This window comes from Maylandia zebra, linkage group LG4 (genome assembly GCF_041146795.1).
Source record: "Maylandia zebra isolate NMK-2024a linkage group LG4, Mzebra_GT3a, whole genome shotgun sequence".
NCBI lineage: Eukaryota > Metazoa > Chordata > Actinopteri > Cichliformes > Cichlidae > Maylandia > Maylandia zebra.
The window spans coordinates 5,370,057-5,391,069 of NC_135170.1; the positions used below are offsets into that span (position 1 = coordinate 5,370,057).

At 43.7% G+C, this 21,013-nt stretch overlaps 1 protein-coding gene across 5 annotated transcripts in view; it reads right to left on the minus strand.

Annotated features, from left to right (window-relative positions):
• LOC101478180 (thyroid hormone receptor alpha) overlaps positions 1-21,013 on the minus strand; it is a 106,189-nt gene that overhangs the window by 56,785 nt on the left and 28,391 nt on the right. For 4 of the 5 annotated variants that reach the window (XM_076882894.1, XM_076882896.1, XM_076882893.1 and 1 more), the window contains exon 3: positions 9,909-11,025. The gene's annotated coding sequence lies outside the window, so the exon portion shown is untranslated. Of the gene's footprint in view, positions 1-9,728; positions 9,783-9,908; positions 11,026-21,013 lie in introns of all 5 variants that reach the window. The other variant, XM_076882895.1, reaches the window with a different exon arrangement.

Consider the following 21,013-nt stretch of genomic DNA (forward strand, 5'->3'; position numbering starts at 1 on the left):
AGGAAAGGCTGTGGCTCAGAAGGCTGGCGGTGTGATCCCCGATTCCTCGAGTCTGCATGTTGTATGAATGTGTTTGTCAGTCTTGTAGTAAGAAAGTTCCTTCATTGGTCAAATAGAGTAGAAAAGTACCAGTCTAAAGAGTACCATGCACTTCTCAGTAATTATTCCGTAGTCAGAGGGAAAATAGATTAAAAAAAGCAAAAAGAAACAAGAGTTCAAAGACATTTTTCTCAAGTAGCATCTTAACAGGATAACATGTACACTCTGATTTTACACAGCATGATGATTTAGAAGTCCCTGAGCTATAGTTGTGTCTGAAAACAAATAACACCTTGAATTTGGAAGCTACAGTAACCAAATTCTAGCTCGCGTGTGATCTTTTGTGTGTCCAAATTTAAAAGCCATAAAGTTCAGCTTATCAACTGATTAACAGATACTGATTACATTAAATACTAAAACCTGAGAATGTGAGGATTTGTAATCTTCGTGTATTTTACCTTAATGCTGACAGATAACAAAACATTTAATGTTTTGTTGTTTAGTGAGAACCTGATTTTTTTTTTTTACAGTTTGAGACAAACTGCTAAACACAAAAAACTAAACAAATATAAACAGATTAAACAATAATAAATTATTGCAGTCATTTTTTTTTATTTGTAGGTTAAAAAAAAAAAAAAAAAAAAAAAGCTGGGACGCTGTGTAACATGTACACAAAAACAGATTACAAAGACTTGCAAGCCCATATTTTATTCACAGCAGATACATTTGTTCCACACACACAAACACACCAGCCTTTTGACATCAAAGCTGTCCAGCTTTCTCCACATCCCTGCAGCCCCTCCACCTCTGCTCCTTTGTGTACCTCTCTAATAATGAGCCAGTGTGTGAGGGCCGCCAACAATGTAGGTCTGCCACGGCTGACCTTCCTTTCGCCTCTCCTCCATGTTTCTGTGGATGTGTCAGAATGACTGCACTCTCCCTCGTCCCTCCGTCAACCGTTGGTGCTATTCTTTCACAAGCTGCGGCCCTGCTGCAGCCGCATAATTGCCCCCGCTGCTCAAAACACGTAGGAACAATCAGCTCCTGATGCTCAGCCCTGCTGACCCAGCAGGAACAAGAAGCAGGGCATGGAATTATAATGACATTTAATTCATTTAAAGTGGAGGTAAATCGCTAGCAGCTTCTAGTTTCTACAGCTCTCGACTTTGTCAGCTGACTTAACGAATCTATTTAGCGGAATGCAAGCTAACGAGCAAAACTACTGTTAATGCGGGTGAACGGTAAGTATTAACATTAAATATATAACATGGCAAAACAACGCAGTAGAGCAACAGACTATACCAGCAGTGCTACCATTAAGGCTCATCCCATTTGACGGGGACTATTTCTCAAAAGATTTACATTTCTGATATGAGACTTAACTGAAACAGAAGCAACGAAGACTTTATAATTACAATACTTCTTCTTCCTCTTAATTTACAAGAACAGACAGCTGCTTTATCTAAATAGAGCAAAACTAAACCTAATACATGCAAACACCATCAGCATTTAACCGACGTAATATTTTCAAATCAGCTTAGTATCCAACTAAAAAGTTTCCAAAGCAGTCACTAGAGACAAATTTCATTGAGCCCTGCAGTAATCACTGATCTTTTATTTAATTACAGTCCCCTTCCTTTGCCTCATCTTACAGCAGCCTTCAAATCTAAATATATGTCATCAATATATATTGGTTCATCTCCTCCCCCTTCTCGACGTAAACGGCATTCACGCCGCCGTCGTGCCAGTACAGCTCAGCGTCTGTGCGTCACACACTCAGCCCAAACGTTCTGAACACGGACTTCATGACTTATCCACCACCGTGAGTAGCACTGTTTGGCCCTCCGTGGATATTGTGTTGCCTAACTCAGACAATTCTGCCACTTTGTGTTTGGACTCTAGAGACACTATACAGCGAGGCACCTCCGTGTCAGATTATTCACCAGTTGCTCTCGCTAGTAATCTTTGTGTTTTTGAGCCCTCAGATTCTTGTAATGCTCGCAGTGATCTCCCCGAGTTAACTAATATGAATGCTTCACCTGTAGAGTTAGACTGTTATTCCACACCAGACTCACCTACATACTGCTACCAGCATGGTAGCCCCGCAGAACTGCTTTAATCAGCCTGTACATTCTGAGGTTTCCCAGTCTGAGCTCAGCCACACACCACCACCATCATTAGCTCTAGATGTGACAGTGCAGGCTGAGGAGCACAAACCATCTGAGACTGAGTGTTCTCTAGGTGATGCTCCTTCTAGTGACTGTCTCATGTTCCAGCCTGTTTTGTCTTTAGACGTGTCTGATATTCCTCAACCAGCCATTGCTTTCTCAGCTCCTCAAAGAGTTACTGAGAATGAGACCTGTGTTGCTGAGCAAGCAAATTTAAGGTCTACTCCTAGCATTCTGCCTGAGCCAGGTGACACAGAGACTAGTAGCCATTCCTCTGCTATGAACAGTTTAATCTTTGAACCAGCTCTTGTATCTGTGACTCCCAGTGTTGCTCCGTCAGTTTCTCAGGCTGTGGTTTTTTCTGTACCACAACTTGAAAGTGCTAACTCGGACGCTACCTGTGTAACCTCACCTTCTCTCGTGCCTGCTAAGCAGGAGACAGTTTCTGTTTTTCCTCGTGGACTCCTTGAAACTGTGTATTCAATGCCTGCTAAGGTTAAGAGCCGCAAGGTTTCATCTGCTATACACAGACTGGCAAAAGATTTTAGTTTGAGCACTGCAGAGCTGGTTGCACAGGTTAACTTTTCTGTTCCCCGGTCATGTCAGTTTAACTCTGCCTCCAGTTCCTGTACCCAGGGCAGCGCGGGCCCAGCTTTCCCTCGCACCCGTATCAGTTCCTCGGGTGAGGGTGGCTGAGGTCCAGCAGGTCCCTGCTTCTGTCTTCAGCCTGGCAGAGGTTCCATTCATCCCGGCACCCATACCTGCTTCTCGGGTGGGGTTGATGGACACCCAGCCATTGCCTGCGCCTGTTCCAGTTCCCCGGGTGAGGTCAACTGTGACCCTGCTGGCTGCTGCACCCGTCTCAGTTCCTCGGGTGGGGATGGCTGGTGTTCGGCCAGGCCCAGCACCCGTTCCTGTTCCCCGGAGGAGAGCAGCCAAGAGTCAGTCACCTGCTCAATCACAAGTTCAACTACCTGCTGTTCCACCATCACTACAACCACAACTACAACTTGCACTTCTGTCCATAGCACAGTCATTAGCTCAGTTATTAGCCCAGTTCCCCATTTTGCCACCAGCTCCGTCTCTAGTTCAGTTGTTAGCTCAGTCACCAGCCCAGTTCATAGCTCAGCAACCCATTCAGACACTGCCAACCTCAGCTGGAAGCCTCTGTGAGCTTTCTCCGCCAGCTGAGGACTGCATGATGCTGACAAACTTTGGACAGACTGTTTGCCCTCCACAGCCCCAGCCGTTGCATCCCAAGCCGACTGCGTGCCCTGTGCAGCTACAGTTAGCGTCCCCTCAGCCAGAAGTCTCTGCACCTGCTGGCTCTGCATCTGTTCCCGCTGGGGGTTCAGGGGAACCCCTCCCGCACCTCCTCATCTCCGCTAGCGGCTCTGGTCAGCCCGGCCAGCACCTCCTCGTCTCCGCTGGAGGGTCCAGGTCGCTTTCGCCCGGTCCGGCCTCTGCATCAGCTGCACCCACGCCGGTCCGGCCTCTGCTTTGCCTTCAACGTCGCCTGGTCCAGCGGTCGGCCTCTGCTTCGCCTGGTCCGGCCACCGCTTCGGCTTCGCCTGGTCCGGCCCCCGCATCTGTTCCAGCTCCGTCGCCTGTTGCTGCCACGCCACCGTCTGGTCCTGCCTCGTCTCGTCCTGCCTCGTCCTGTGCCCACCAAGCCTCGACCAGTACGCCCGACCCTTGGGAGCCGCCGCCGCCGCCTTCCACGCGGCCGGCCTCCGGACCCGTTCTGTAGCCACTGCCGTCTTCCACGCGGCCGGCCTCCGGATCTGTTCTGCCGCCACTGCCACTTTTTACGTGGCCGGCCCCCGGAACAGCTGAACTGTGAACTTTTGTGCTGTCGCCCCCCGGGTTAACCTTCTGACCTCTTTGGGCAGTGCTTCCATGTTTTGATCCATTTTTTTGTATTTGTGGACTCTGTTTTGGTCTCATGCTCCTTGCCTTTTGTTTGGTTTCGTTCCCTCCGTCCTGGTCCGCCGCCTCCCGCCCTGGGTGGGTTGTTCCTTTTTTTTCTTGTCTTTTGGTTCTCGGGTTTGGGCTGTTGGGAGACTTTGACAGTCTCCCGTCAGTGTTGCATTTACTCCTGCCGTGTCTTGTTATGATTATCGGTGTCACCTGTGTTCCCCGTGTGTTCCCACTTCCCTCATTAACCCTCTGTGTATTTATGTCTGCGTCTCCCTCAGTTCGGTGTCGCGTTCTCCCTCATCCATGGCCGTGTGTTTCTCTGTGTGTTACGTTATAGTTTCCCGGTTTAATTTGTATGGTTCTGCTCTCCAGCAATAAAGCTGTGAATTTTGAGTTCATTCCTGCCTCTGTGAGTTTGCGATTGGGTCCTCATCTGCCTCCACACAGCCAGTTCATGACACTTTTATGTAGCTGCTGTGAGCAGAAGCTCCAAAGCACTTCAACTTTATTGTTCCCAAAGGGAAACTGATCTGCAGTATGTCCACGCATGAAACAACACAAAAACCAGCCCAGACACAACAGCATAATTTGATCATCAACAAAGTGCAATGTGCAGTAGTAGCAACAACACTCATGGTTTAGTGTTATTAACCATGATAACGGCAGCAGGTATAAAAGGCATAACATGACAGAGGTCGCCTTCCTCAGCATCGTCCTGTTATAAAGTCTAAAAGCTGCCGAGACCTCCCTGAAATCTGACCAGCAGCTGTAACCAAGTCTGGTCTTACTGGTCATAGACAAATCAACTTGTTAACACACTTGTTCTGTACAGGCCAGCTTCGACAAACTTTAACCGCCAACTTCACAGAGCTGACATTTTAGGAGATATAAATAACACAAACTCTTGCACGCCTGTTCTCTGAGCGTTGGAATGGGCTTCAATATTCTCAAAGCCCTCTTCATTATATTTTTATGGATTAATAATTTAAGAGAAAAAAATGCTGGAAAAAAAAATGTTTCTGTGTGAATGTTCTGGTCAGGATCCAAAGAGTTTAACACAGTGCAAATAAAAGCAACAAGTAATCAAGTGCTATGTGCGCAATTACCGATTAAGGGCTTCACCAAAGACCGTACATACTGGTGAGCTGTTAGTTTAGGTTTTCTACAGTAATATTAATAATTTCCTATCAATGATATAACAGCAGAAACTAGTTTGACATGATTTGAGCTTATGCGCCCACACCATTACAGCCACCACCTGCCGGTTTGATCTGTGCTTTCACGTCGTTCATCCTACCATCCAAATGTCTGCTGAGCCATTATGAGCCTCAGTTTCCTGTTCTTAGCCGACAGGAGTGGCACCCGGTGTGGTCTCCTGCTGCTGCAGCCTGTCAGCTTCAAGGCTTGGTGTGTTTTCCAAACACATATCCTTCTGCATACCCTGATTAAACTGTTGCATTTCTAGCAGCTTGAAGAAGTCAATCCTTTCTTCTCTGACATCAACAAGACATTTGCACCCAGAGAACTGCAGCCCACTGAATATTTGTTTCTTTCTGACACATCGACAGTTTGTGAAGGACTCAGACCAGCCTATCTGGCACCAACAACGATGACACGTTCAAAGTCGTTTAAATCTTCATTTTATTTCTCATTCTGATGCTCAGCTTGGACTTCAGCAGGTCCTCTTCACCACGTCTATGTGTCTGCATGCATGAAGTTTGCATGTTAATTGTTCAGATTGAACAACATCAAACTAAACAAACACACAAGACTACAGCGAACCACTGTAAATGTTTCATGTGCTTAAAAAGGTTTTTCACAGGCGGACTGTTTTCATTCTCTCTGGTGGGCGCGCGCGCACACACACACACACACACACACACACACACACACACACACACACACACACACACACACACACACACACACACACACACACACACGACGAGATAATGGGATGTCATCCAGCCTCCGTTGCCCCATGTGCCCTTTCTGCAGTGACAGAACAGCTGGGCCATTTAACACACTTGTGTGCTTTTCCAAGCCTTCTGACTGGTTCAACATGGCCAAAGCTTCCTAAACTCAACAAAAAAACACAACTGCTCAGTTATTGTGCTTGCCACGCTAACAAACCACTGACCTGACTGACTAATGCTGGCTTTGCGTTCTATACATCACTGCATGACGTGAGGACACTATCAATGATGGAGCATAATAAGCATGACTCAGACTCCCTGTCTGCCTGTGGAAGAGCTGAATGGAGGGGACAAAGGTTCTCAGGTGAGGCTGAGAATTCATCTTTGTCTCTTTCCGTCCTCCCTCAAACTTCTTTTTCCATCTTTCCTGTTCCCTAAACCGCAGCTGAAATCTGACTTTGTAATTCCTGTTCCTCTTCAAACTCATCCTCTGCACTACATCTTCACACTTAGAGGAATCAGCGTGTGGCCACATCAATAAATATCTGTATTGTGTCAGTGCATTTCAGACAACAGTCAACATGCAGGACCAATGTTATGCATCATCTCTACAGCTGTATCTCAACAGTCGCCTTATGACTTAGTAAAGTTTTTTTTAATCTAAGCCACAATGTAACATTGCTTAGTCCAGACCTCCAACTACCAGTTCTCAGATTAAATGTAGTTTTACGTCACAGCACCTTGGTGGGGACTATCCGGTTGTTCAGTCTGACGTCACTAGCCGTGTCTGGACCTAAACTCCGCTGCAGGTCCATATATGAAACGATCACTATGGCATTACTGAGAGTTGAAAAACTGTTTAAAGTCTTTCATCTTTAATAAAATGATCAGCGTTCTGCTCTACCAGGTGTAACAATTGAGTTTAACATCCAGGCATCCATGAAAACGGAATTTATGACATTTAACGGGGTTAGAAGTTAGCAGGGAGTTAGCTCGCTAGCTTCTATCTAAATACAATATAGCATGTCCTGACTGCGGGGTTTTGGAAACAAATTAAAACGTACAGCTCTGCTATCACTTCCAACATAAATGAAGACAGAAAACTAAACAGCAGTGACGTTTGTAGGGTTACTGAAGTTGGGCTAGCTGGTATATAATGATGTGCTACGTGACCGCTAGCGACACAGCTATGTTAGCATAATATAAACAAGCTAACTTTTTTTCCACTGGATGAAAGTTAACGTGAGTGTTCTCGGTGGTCAGGAACAAATGTAATCGCATGGCAGGATGCTGTAAAAGGACCAAACTTCAGCCAAGAGAACAACTGAGATAATCCATCCACAATACGAGGTTAGTCATTCATATACTGCTGCATGGGCTGGGCTGTAGTTACATCCTAAGGTTTTAAAAACTGAGCTTAAATAAATAATTAGCGGTAATAAAAGCCGAGGGAGGCCAACAGGGATCACTGACTGTTTTAGGAGCTTTTTGAGATCAAATAGAAGAAAATACATAACATTGAACATGTTAACAACACAAAAGCCATATTAAACGCAGACTACTTTAGGCCCGGAAGTAGGATTCGTCGCGTCATCACTGAACAACCGGATAGTTTTAGCCACAACATGTTAGACAACAATCTAATAACAAATAAATAAAAATAAAAGAGACATGCAACACCCTTGACATTAACCATGATCAAATGAAACATCTGAAAGCTCTGCAAGGAATTTAATCCAGTACAGTAACCCCTCTCTGCATGTTTGAAATTAAAAATTAAACAAGGCTTTTGTAAAGAATTAAAGAATGTCTGCCTCCTTCCAACCATAAAACTTTTGTGCAGTCAACCAAATGTCTAACACTATGGAGATATTCTCAGTAATGAAACTCTGTATATGTCACAGTGACATTTTGTACTCACCATTGTTCTGTAAGAAAAGGTTGGATGGACTTCAAAGTTAAACCATCTCACGTTATCCATTTATAAAGCTCTACCACCAAAGTTCAATCTATAATTCACGTTCGTCTAAACTCCCAACCATAAATGTCCTGATTTGCACACTTATCACACTTATTAAGCGAAATGGTTGAGATAAGTTTCAACTCCTCAGTCTCTTAGAGACTTTAATTATTTATTTTTTTTAACAAGCTTTGAATAATTGTGTGCTCTGTTATCCTGCATCCGTTTCTTGTTCTCGAAACTGTTCCATCACTCTCATTAGACTCTTTCGAGTCCTGAAAGCTCCAGTCAGTCACTCATGCAGCATAAATTAATGAATGCTAGCCCGACTTAATTTTAGGTTCATGGACAGCCTCTGATGTACTAGAAGACTAGGTGGTGCAATTGTTTACCGGCAAATTGCCATTTTTTGTTTTTTCTTTTCATGTTTTTTTTTTTTTTTTTTTTTTAAAAAGGAAGACATATGTAACCCATGTCAAGTATTGCGAACATATCTTAAAATAAGACAAGATTGAACAAGAACATGGGACAGGTGGGCTAATCTGATGAATATTAGCTGGCTTTAATGTTAGTGGAACACATCGACTCGATCCTCAAAAAGTGATTTACGCTGATTAAAGCTAAGCACGATCAGTTCCATGATCACAGCTATAAACAAACCCTGCATTCGATGTCGTACATTCAAGCTGTCGTTTGCTGTACTGAAGAAAGAAAGAGGAAAAAAAAAGACCAAAGAAAAGACAGCAGATGCAACGCACGACCTTTGAATCTCTCAGGAGTGAAGGATGGAGACCTCCTAAATGAAAAATTCACAGTCCTACTAAATTATTATTCTGAGCAGGACCCAAACAAAAGTAGTAAACTTTCTCTATAGCAAACTACATCTGCAGGTGGAGGCTATGTTCTCACAGGTGAAACACACGAGAATCTCACTGAGCTTAAAATTAATCTCGTAGAGCTCAGTTGAGCTTTGTTCACAGATCTGTTCAGAACATGTTCATGACCTAGGTGCTCTGTCAGTTTAGGCACATCAGAGCCTTGAGCTAACTGCCAATGTCAACATGCTGGTTATATTCTCTTTAGTGTAATGTGTTAGCATGCTAACTATTAGCACAAGCACAAAGTATTACTGTAGCTGACAGGAATGGCAGATTTTCGACTGCTAAACGTGACATTGGTGCAAAATGAAAGATCACACTTGTCAAAATTCACCATAGAGAATATAAACGTACCAGATTTTATACCAAACCATCCGATCCAACAGCTACAGAGATATTTCAGTGACAAATGAAAAGGTCAGGAGCTTCCCAAAGTCATTGATACAGTGTCCTGGAACCCTAAAAGTCTCAACAAGATTTCATAACGATGGACACCGAGACATTTCAGTGACAGAGCAACACTGTTTTCCATCCTTTCCTGGAGTCATACTAGAAAAATCTATATTTTGAACATTTTATCATCTCACAGCACATGATTTCGAAATACTAGAAGACGTTTTACTCAAGTTTTTAGGCAGATGGCCCTAAATGTCGACTTTGTTTCTATTATAGCCATCAAGCTAAATGTTAAGGACCACTTAAAGGCACCATATGCACCATCAAAATGTGACACAGCCACTGATAATTTGTCATATTTAACTTTCAATTGTTTAAAGCAATAAACCTCAGTGTGGCTAGAAAGTAGTGTGATGTTTCTTTGTTAAGATTTATTGAAGCATTTAATGACCTTTACTGCATAGCGCTCCTTCCATCTCTCCCTAATCTTCTGTCTGGCTCCACTCTGTATCATTTAATAAGGCAGAAATGTCATTCAAATGTCAGTTAGTGATACCTATAAGAAATGAAAAATATAAAACTAAAGGGGGTAGGGGTGGGGGGTGAAACAAACAAAAAAAAAACGACTCACCATTATATTCTCATCTGTAGGAGAAGCTTGTTTCCTTCTTTTATTCTTCTCCGTCACCATACGGATATGTTCTGTGTTTACTTCGTTCGGGCATATAACGCTCTGTTACATCTGACAGTCAGTTCTTTATTTTTTGCATCTTCCTGCAGAGTAGTAAGAGAACATGAGGCTCCCAATACTTTCTCCTCTTCCTGGGGTAGCTTCACTACTCCAGCTGTCCCACAGAGACGTCCAAACTCAAGGCGGTGGGGGTACTTCCAAAGCCGTCCCCTGAGCGATTGCTGATTTCTGCTACTGCTCAGATCTTGAGGCTTGTGTATGATGTGACTTTGCTGAGGATCAGATGAACTGAAGTTTTGTGCAAGTACCTGGCTACTGTTGCTATACTCGTGCCTTTAAGGCAATTGGAAGATTCCAGAGTGAGAAGTCTACTGCGTGGCTTAAAGCATCAGGTTAGTGAGCATGTGTCGCCTGCTGGGTAGATTAAAGCACCAGGATAGTGAGTCGTGACTGAAAGTTTACTTCTGTTTCCTGACTATCCAGAAGTTGTGTTTGCTGAGGTATACAGTTGTCTGCCTGAAGTAGAAAGTGTGAGCTTAATGAGGGTTTTCCTTTAGGTAAGAAGCAGACCAGGTTTGTGTTGATCGGTTCTATTTAGGCCGTGAACAGGTAAGGGCTGGCAGGTGGTTACAGGTCAAAGGTCTTTGCTCACGTCACGGTTGCACTGAGATCTTGAGAGGCAATACTGGTTGTCACGGTAACAACAGCGGCAGGTCACGGGTGTATTATTGCTTCGTGTTCCAGTCACTGGGCTGGCTGTTTCAGTGGTGGAGGTAGACAGTGGGAGAGGATCCCTGAGGTAAAATGGAAAAACACTGCAATGAGAAGAAGATGAGGAACTAATCATGGAAAGTAAACGGATGTTTCTTCCTTTTCTATTTCCCTTCGAGGTAGAAAGCAGATGTGGTTTTCTCTGACTGGAACCAATGACGGGAGGTAAAACTGTGCTGTCAAGTCTAATCTTCTACACTGGTAAAGAATGCTGGTGGCCAGAGTCTGAAACAAGTCGAATCTTGCCCTCTCATTCAGAGTGGATAGGGTCATTTAGGGGCTTCGCCTATGGAAGAAAAAAAGAAAAGAAAAACAAGTTAGAGAGGCAACCACATTGTGTTGGCAGAGGAAAAGACAGGCAAAAGTCAGTAGGGTCTGGACAAGATTTCCCTCTTGATCACAGCAACAGAGGACCTCACAAAGGCTACATTTACACAGCAAAGGCCCACAATCGGTTGGCAAGTGCTTGCTGGCGGTCGCTGGGTACACAAAAAACCTCCTTGTGATTACTTTGATCCATTTTTAAAGATTTTTTTTCTACAACCTTTTTTCCCTTGCCGAAAACAAGACAGCGATTATTCTCCTAAAACCTGAACTCATGGTATGCATTTCTAATTTCTCTTTGTCGGCTTTATAGTGTTCGATAGAACAGCCGTCCCCAACCCCCGGGCCATGGCCTGATACCAGTCCTTGAGTCGTTTGGTACCGGGCCGCAAGAGTTGAGGCTCGGGTGTGAAATTTATGGTTTCGGGGTTTTTAATCAGTTTTTATCGTTTAGGTTTCCCTGGGTCTTTTCCTGTGTGTTATGAACAAATTTTGGTACAGGTACTGGTTTTATTTTGTTGTATTTATCGGTGACGCCTTAAAGGCCGGTCCATAAAATATTGTTGGACATAAACCGGTCCGTGGGGACCATAAAGTCACATTTGAGTAATGATGTGCAAAACTCTATATTTGGTGTCTGAACACAGCAGAATTTTTCCTGAGCACAAAAACAACAACTGTGAAACAACAACTGTGCCCCTTTGAGCCATATGGCTCATTTGAAAGAGCAAAATTTAGTTTGTGGTCTAGACAACCCAAAATGTCATGTCCCCATATGTGGACGGCAGTCCTAGGAGGTTAAGTAAAAACACTTGGACACATTTTGCATTTGATGCCAAGAACAATACGACTCTGTATAAACCACATGGAGCAACTTTTACCGGTAAAAACACAACAAACCTTAAATTTTAGTCAAATGAATCAACTTGTGATTTAGTCTACAAGAATCTTATGATATTTTATTTAATTAACAAGACTAAAATTACCAGAGTTTAGATGACAAAATTGGTTTTTATTTTACCTTTGTTTATACAGGTAGCCCCATTTAGACTCGATGTCTCATTTACAAGAGAGACAAACGTATTAAATGACAACAAAAATACAACAGCAATTAAATAGGAAATATAAAAAAAAAGAAGAGTCTAATGTTTACACAGTCATGTCAGAAACAGGAATACGTTCCTAGTGATGATTTTACAGGGTCATTTGAACGTCTTTTACATCTGCAAGTGAAATCAGCTGAGAGCTGCAAATCCTTCTGTAATGTTTTCCATGAACATGGAGCAGAAAAGGAGAATCCTGTTTTCCAAGTTCTGTACAAACTGATGGAACGATGAATGTAATGAAGAGACTGCAGACTATGACTAAGATGTTTATGTAACATGTAATCTGATATATAAGCAGGGAGTAAATCACAAATAGATTTATAGATTATACCAGTGAATCATCCTGCATAAGGCCAACGAGGGCCAGCCAGAAAATATAAAGTACAGTGATGTGTTAAAGGTTTACAACCAGTCATAAATCATAAAGTGTCCCGTGATAAACAGAGTCCGAAAGATGGTGAGAATGAGCAAAGGTGTTCGTGTAAATTATATCACCGTAATCTAGGACGGGTAAAAAAGTGGTAGCAACAAGCCTTTTTCCTGCGGTGAAAGAGAAACACAATAGATTTCAGAAAAAGAGGCCCAACTTCAAGTTTCCTTAACAGGTGCTCAATGTGTGGCTTAATGGAAAGATTATCATCAATCACAATACGCAAGTATTTGCATGAGGTCACAGTTTCAATAGATGCCTTGAGCAGATACAAAAGAGGGAAGTGCTGCAGGCTGAAGAGCATTTAAAAGCAGTCTGACAGAGGTGAGAGTGTACACAATCAGCTAGTTGTAACTGTTCAAAAACCATGTGGACGGAGGAAGGAGACAAATTTCCACAGTCGCCTGCGCTTTTCATAAAACTAAACTTTTACTTTGAAGGCAAACGGTCTTCAGGTTCACTGCAGCTTAGAGACCAGTTTGCAAGGCGGGCAACCTCAGCAACCAGCTACTGACCAAAGCAATTGCAGGGAGGGTTTTGGGACAGACCTGTATACCTCCTTGCAACCAATTTCATGCTAGCAGCTGCAATCAACCTTGAGCAAACTCTTTACTCAAAGACCAGCAGTGCTAGGCCTGTGTGACCAGGGATTAGACAGATTATCGGGGCAACCCATGAGCTGCTGCTATGGTTGAGGATTAGGTCTGTACAGGTGAAGAATCTTCTTGGGAAAGATCACAGCAGTGATGTCACCCAATGTATAAAATGAAAAACTAGACTCAGATGTTAAAGTCACATTTTGTTGACCCAGCCATCATTTTTGACCATTTCTAAGAATTTTTTTTGCAAAGTGCTTTAAGTCAAATGGATTTTAAAAAAAGAACACTTTTTTAAATTACAAATTAGAGAAAGATCACCATCAAAGGTCAGGACTCTTATTTGCTACAATTTGCTTTTTGCCAAATTAGTATTCTCTCATGTTAAGATTTGGCAACAACTATTCAGATCGATAAATATTTGTTTTGGCTCTTGTTCGGCTGTGCATTGAGCTTGATTCTTAGAGCAACAAACAGAGCAAATCTTTTTGTCAGAAGTTACTGTGGCAATAGGCAGAAAGGCCCATTAGCAGATTCTGGGGTCTTAAAGAGGTCAAGAGTGGCTCACATGCAATTTAGCACTGCTGGATGCTTTCATTTGATTCTAGCTGAAGTGTAATATCGCACAATGAGTGTGGCCACAGGGCTGCTTATGCAAGTCGTGCAAACAGTTGCTTAGTTACTTTTTCAAATAAAGAATCCCAGTGTAAAGGCAGTGTTTCTGACTCAGTCTGTTTGGAGGTTCTATAGTTTTGTCATTTCTAATGAGTTTTTAATTTTATTTCATTTGTTTTTAATTCATTCTTCTGTCAGTTTAGTTTTTATTGTTTCAAAAGGTTTCGTTTTAGCTTCGTTTTAATCGTTTCAGAGTTTATATTTGTCTTTTTAATTGATCTTTTTAGGGGTGGCAGTATCTCAGGAGGTAGAGCAGATCATCTACTAATTGGAAGTTTGGCAGTTCGACATTTGTGTGAATGAGACAAGTTGTATAAAATCATCTTTGTGCTCAGTGAGAGTCGAAAAGCACTATATAAGAACCAGTCCATTTAATTGTTACTGTGTGAAGGGCCTACAGGAAAATCAGCACAGGTATTACTACTCTATTTGAAAGAAGCTGAGTCAGTCTTGTAGACATCCAGAGTCTCAAACACATCTGTCACCGACTCGGTGACGTAAAATGTATAATAATAGTTTAACCAAAGTAACAGATTTCCTCTATATTTCTATTTTTAGTTAGTTAGTTGTACTTTTTTTCCAAACGTCTGAATGTTTTCTCACATCTAGTTTTAGTCAACTATGATAACCCTGCTACGTGCCTGTGGAGCGTATCCAGTTGTGAGCTTGAAGAGCTCCATGTGGGTGCTACAGTTACCTTTCAGCCAAAGTGTGGGGGAGGAGGTGTTACCAGTATAGCTCACAATACAATGAGGTAAAGGTACAGTAGGCTACACTCCATAACTCCAACCCATAATCCAGATAAGCACTTCATTGTCAGTTTGTGTCGGTGGCCCTGCGTAAACCCCTGAGTTGCTTGTACAGCAGGAAGGCGCGCTGGGAGTGGCAGAGTACTTCACGGAAACGCTCTCAAGCATAATCAAGACGCTTCAACACTGGCTGCATTTACATACATTTGTTCATGTCAGACATGTTAAACAAGAACAGTGATTCATGCACAGCAGAAAAAAACCAAAGCAGCAGTATGCAATGACGTGCTTCCTTACACGTCAGCGCTTCTCTGTAGTGTCGATAGAGCTCATAACCAACAAATGCATGGAGGTCATTTTGCATCTGCTAGAGCTACAGGACTTATTTAGTATGCAAAGCAGCTACTGGGTGGAAAGTCTATTATAGGCACCCCCATTTAAATGCACACACACACACACACCCTGTTAATCTCCCTCCATCTGTGCGAGCTGGCCTCGGGTTCTCTGTCAGACACACATCTCATTGTGTGACTATCTGGCTCATTTAGACTCATGCAAGTCAACTTCATGCTAAAGACACATATCACCTCTTCTCTCCAGAGAAAATGTGAAAGTCGAGCCTCATTTTATTTTTTCTATTGAGGGTCCTCCATCAGACTGTAGCTGGATCACACATGTTAGCTTAAAGATAGCAGCACACAGATTAAAATGACAGCCTTTAATTGTTTAGTAGTATTTGTATTACCTTTATATTTTTCAAGGCTCTTGTTCACATAAAATAAACCAATTAAAGAGCGTTGTATATTCAGATACCTACACAGAAGGAAACCCCACACAGAAAAGCTCCAGCCTCCAGCAGGTTCCTCTCATGTATAAAAATTTCTATATTAGTGGTTTTCAAATATGTAAAGGTGTGCCCTGTGCATTTATGTCTGCAGAAACAATGCGATCTCACAGCAGTTCCTGAAATAAACACAGTCTCTATCTTGCTTCTGAACACAGAAACACACAGAAACATCTGGATGTTTATCTGTGTCCCTCAGTGAGTTTGTCTGTCCAGCATGGATCCACTGATGTAAATAAATAAAATCATAAATTTCTTTTTTTTTTTTCCCCTTCTTTCTTTTCTCTCGCTAACTTCCCCTCGTTGGACAATAAAGTATTGAATTGAATGAACGGTGCTGCTGTGGAGGGTAAGCAGCACCAAGTTCCTGGGTGTGCACATCTCTTCTGGTCAGCAAAGCCCAACAGTCAGGGACTCTACTTCCTCTGCACACCAGGAAGGTCGTGGGTTCAAATCCATGATGTGGTTGGGCCTATCAGTGTGCAGTTTGCATGTTCTTCCACACAGGGTCTCACTGGGGACTCCAACTTCCTCCCACAGTCCAGAGACCGGTGTTAATTTTGTTGACCCACAGTTTTCATCAATGACCATTTTTCACCCTGACAAGAACGAGATGACAACTAAAGAAATAACAGAACAGAAACTATGATGAAATGTACTGGCACTTTCATCAGTGAATAAAAACAAAAATTTATGGTGCGATTAGATCTGTGTAGAAAAGCGGTGCACGTTTGGAAGTGAGCCGAGCAGAACGGCGAGGTTAGACGCCCGCTGATCTGCGCGGAGGAAACGGTACAATTGTTCTGATGCTTCTTGTTTCTCATAAAAACACAACCAAACGTCAACACAGGAAGAGAAGAGTCAGACAAACGCACAACACATTTCGTATTTGATGTCACGAAAAATAAAACACCTGGTAAAATGGTGGAGCAACTCCCACTCACAAACTCTTACAGTTAATTGAATCCACTCAGATTTAGTCTACAATAATCTTACAATATTTAGTCAAATGCTGAAATTCTAACTAAAAGATGACTCAACATAAGATAAGATAAGATAAGATAGAACTTTATTAATCCCTCGGGTGGGTTCCTCTGGGAAATTCGATTTCCAAAAAAGCACAGCACCGACAGAAGTTACAGAATGAAATTATTTTTTTATTTATTTATATATATATATATATATATATATATATATATATATATATATATACATACACACACACATACATATATATACATACATATATACACAGAGACAATATAAATAAAATATACGAAGGGGATAAATAGAATAAATAGGAATTAAAAATAAATAAATAAAATAAAAATAAAAAAAATAAAAATTTGCTGCCAACATTTGCTGCCACAGACATGCAGTTAGTGGGTTTAGGTTAACTGGTGATTGTAAATTACCCACAATTGTTACTGGACTCCAGACTCCCATAACCCTGAATTGGAAAAGCATAAGAAAATGGAGATGAATGTGATTTGTGCAGGTTTAATGATAAGTTGTGTCAACACAAAAATACTGAGGCACATGTGGACTTGCTGTGTGCCTCAGCACATCAACTTGGAAACCACCATGAACTAGTTTTGCCATGGTTCATGGTCCATCGCTGGTACGCTCTACTCTCATGATGGAAGAGAGCGTTTAAAAAACAACCTCTGCTTTTGCTCACATTACTGCAGAAGGCTTAATTACCCAGCAGCAGGAAACATGAAATGAAAGAGACACCAAGATTAATCCTGTAAAGACGGAAGGAGGCAAAAGCAGGCGTGAGGGAAGAGCGAGCTGATGAGTCATTCTGTACAAAGGAGGAAAAATGGCTTCCTTCCAACAACAGTTACACTGACAGATGTACAGTACAAACGGCACTAAATTTTTTACAGCAAAATAATGCAGGGTAAATGGGTTAATATCTCAGCGTCTGCTAGACTGATTGTGAAAGAAAAAGACAGCTGATGAAATGAAGTAGATTTATGTTTCAGAGGGAGAGATTCCCCTTTGTCTTCAGTGAGTTCCTGTCTCTTATTTAGCATCAAGAACTATTGTGGACTTAGAGTGAGCCCCAGATATACTATTCTTATTCTCTTGACTAATATTTGCTAAAAGCTACAGTACCCAGCAGAAACGGTTAAGGGGCTTTCAGGGTGAAATCCTTTTGTTTCAGTAAACAACAGGCCACATCACCAAAACTGTAACTACTTTGTATAGAAATACAGATTATGGCAAACAGAACAAGAGAAGCTTTTCCTCAAGCCATCGACTGACTGTCACAGAGTTACACTTCTACTGCTCAGAGTGTCACTGTGGCAGAGTCAGCACAGCTCTTTCGTCTCACTATCTGGCAGCAGTCGGTGATAAGCTCACACTGTATTTGAGTCTTTCTCACGACTCTTACAGTTTTGGATGTGGGCGGATTTGGAGCCTAGAAAAAGCCCACTACTCTGCCTACGTATCCTCGTGAGTGGATGTCAGGCCCCTGCAGAGCAAAATTGAGTATTTTGGTCTAATTCGGGACTGCAATCTCCTCTGCTTCACCGAGACATGGCTGAACCCAGCGGTGCCGGACCACGCCATCCAGCCGGCCGAGTTCTTCTCCGTTCACCGCATGGACAGGACACGGGACTCGGGGAAGTCAAGGGGAGGCGGCGTGTGTTTAATGGTGAACAACAATTGGTGCAACAGTGCGAACGTTGTTCCTCTCACACGCTCCTGCACACCAAATCTGGAACTACTGTCCATCATGTGTCGTCCTTTTTATCTACCTCGAGAGTTTACATCGGTCATTATAAGTGTCGTTTATATTCCACCACAAGCGGACGCTGCGCTTATTGTAACGGGGGACTTTAATAGCGCCAACCTCAAACGCGCAGCGCCGAACTTTTATCAACACATCACCTGCCCCACCAGAGGTGAAAGGACACTGGACCACTGCTACACTACGGTCAAGGACGGCTACAAGGCACAATCTCGCCCTCCGTTTGGCAAATCCGATCACGCCACCATCTTCCTCATGCCAAAATACAAACAAAGGCTGAAACAGGAAGTTCCGGTTCAGAGGAAGGTCGCGTGCGGGACGGATCAATCGGTGGCCGCGTTACAGGATGCACTCGACGACGTAGACTGGGACATGTTCAGAAACAGCTCCGATGATGATGTCAACGTGTTTACAGAAGCGGTTGTGGGATTCATTGGGAAACTAGCGGATGATACCGTGGAGACAAAGACTATCACAATGTTTCCCAACCAGAAGCCGTGGGTGGATAAAACCATCCGCGACACTCTGAGATCCCGCACCGCTGCCTACAACACGGGACTCACGACGGGGGACATGGACCCGTACAAAGCCGCGTCATATAACGTGCGGAGGGCGGTGAAAGAGGCGAAGCAGCGCTACGGGAGGAAACTAGAGTCACAACTCCAACAGAGTGACTCTAGGAGCCTGTGGCGGGGACTAAGGACAATAACGGACTATAAAGCACCAACAACCGGTATGACGAACGCGGCCGTGACTCTGGCAGACGAGCTGAACACTTTCTATGCTCGCTTCGAGGCTGCAGCTAAGGACTCCAACAATGCTAGTGTTAGCGGCGCTAACGGCTGCAGACAGGAAGATACTGCCAGCACCGGAAACGTGCTCGTCATCTCCGAGCATGAAGTAAGGAGAGCCTTCAAGAGAGTGAACACCAGGAAAGCAGCAGGACCAGACGGCATCCCAGGTCGTATCCTAAGAGACTGCGCATACCAGCTAGCTCCTGTGTTCACTGAGATATTCAACATCTCTTTATCTCAGTCGGTGATCCCCACATGCTTCAAAGACTCCATCATTGTTCCTGTCCCGAAGAAACCCCACCCTGCTTCTCTCAATGACTACCGCCCTGTAGCCCTCACCTCAGTAGTGATGAAGTGTTTTGAACGCCTGGTCAGAGACTTCATCATTTCTTCACTACCAGACACACTGGACCCACTACAGTTCGCTTACCGTCCAAATCGTTCCACAGACGATGCCATCTCTCATCTCCTCCACACATCACTCACTCACTTGGACACTAGAAGGGGGAATTATGTTAAAATGCTCTTCATAGACTACAGCTCTGCATTTAACACCATAATTCCCTCCACACTCACCACCAAGCTGGAGCATCTGGGACTCAGCTCATCTATGTGTCAGTGGATCTCCAACTTCCTAACTGGCAGACCACAGGCAGTAAGGATGGGCGGACATGTCTCAGCCTCCACCACTCTCAGCACTGGAGCCCCCCAGGGGTGTGTTCTGAGCCCCCTGCTGTACTCTTTGTACACATATGACTGTGTGGCCACTACCAGCTCCACCACCATCATCAAGTTTGCTGACGACACCGTCGTGGTGGGCCTGATCTCTGATAACAACGAGACGGCCTACCTGAAGGAGATTAGGAATCTGGAGAACTGGTGAAAGCGATTCCGCTCCCTGAAGACCAACACAGAGAGACTGAGGAGGAGCTTCTTCCCGCAGGCGATACGGTCTCTCAATCACACCACCACACAGTACTGACCCACACATACAGTTCTTACACACACACTGGACATTCTGGACATTGTTTTCACTTCATCACTTAAATCACTTTAAGCATATTTGCACTGCACAAGACACTAAATAATGTGGATTGCACAACACTGGACATTATATTCTTCATTTCCAGTTAATACTTGTACAGCTGCTGTTATTGTGTATATATATATTTATATTTCTTCATACATTCTTATATATTTCTATACTGTGTATTTTGTTGTACAGTTATTTTATTTTCAACTTTAATTTATATATTTTATCTTATTCCTTCCTTGTTAAATTTACCCTTTTTAATTTTCAGATTTATATCCTTTCTTTTTTTCTTTAGGTCACGAGCAGTTGTCTAAGCATTTCACTGCATATCGTACTGTGTATGACTGTGTACGTGACAAATAAAATTTGAATTTGAATTTGGATGCCTCCCCTGCACCCTGGTGACACACCTTTACTCCAAGGCCCTGCATGTGTGGGTGATTGTGGTGGAGCGGAAAGAGGGAGGCAGCTGGAGATGGGGAGGGAAGGGAGAGGCAAGTGACCCCTCCCTGGGGCCAGCTCCCCCGCTGACCCCAGTGGGCACCCCCACACTCTGCAACCCGCCAGCGAAAGGGGGCCCAGGCCCATTCGGACCGGGGCCCAGTTTAGCAGCGCCGCCCAGACTCACAGAGCCCGGGACAGCCCACCCGAACCCACCACAGAGAAAACTGCACCCACCCCGTCATCCACTCATCTTCCAGACTACACAAGACAACAGACGCCCAGGCTGAGATCTTCCTCCACCTTTCCTATATCTCCCACTCCTGCAGAGAGTTCCTGAAGAGAGGAGACCTCCTGCAAGATGTGACAATCTCCCCCACCAGTTGAAGAGCCCCCCAGGTGGCTCGATGCACTGGCGGCACCCTGCGCCAGGGCTGGGTCCCCATACACCCACCCGCCCACAACCCTGGCGACACACCAACCAGGACCCAAGCCCCCAAGGCCCACCCAGGGCCCCA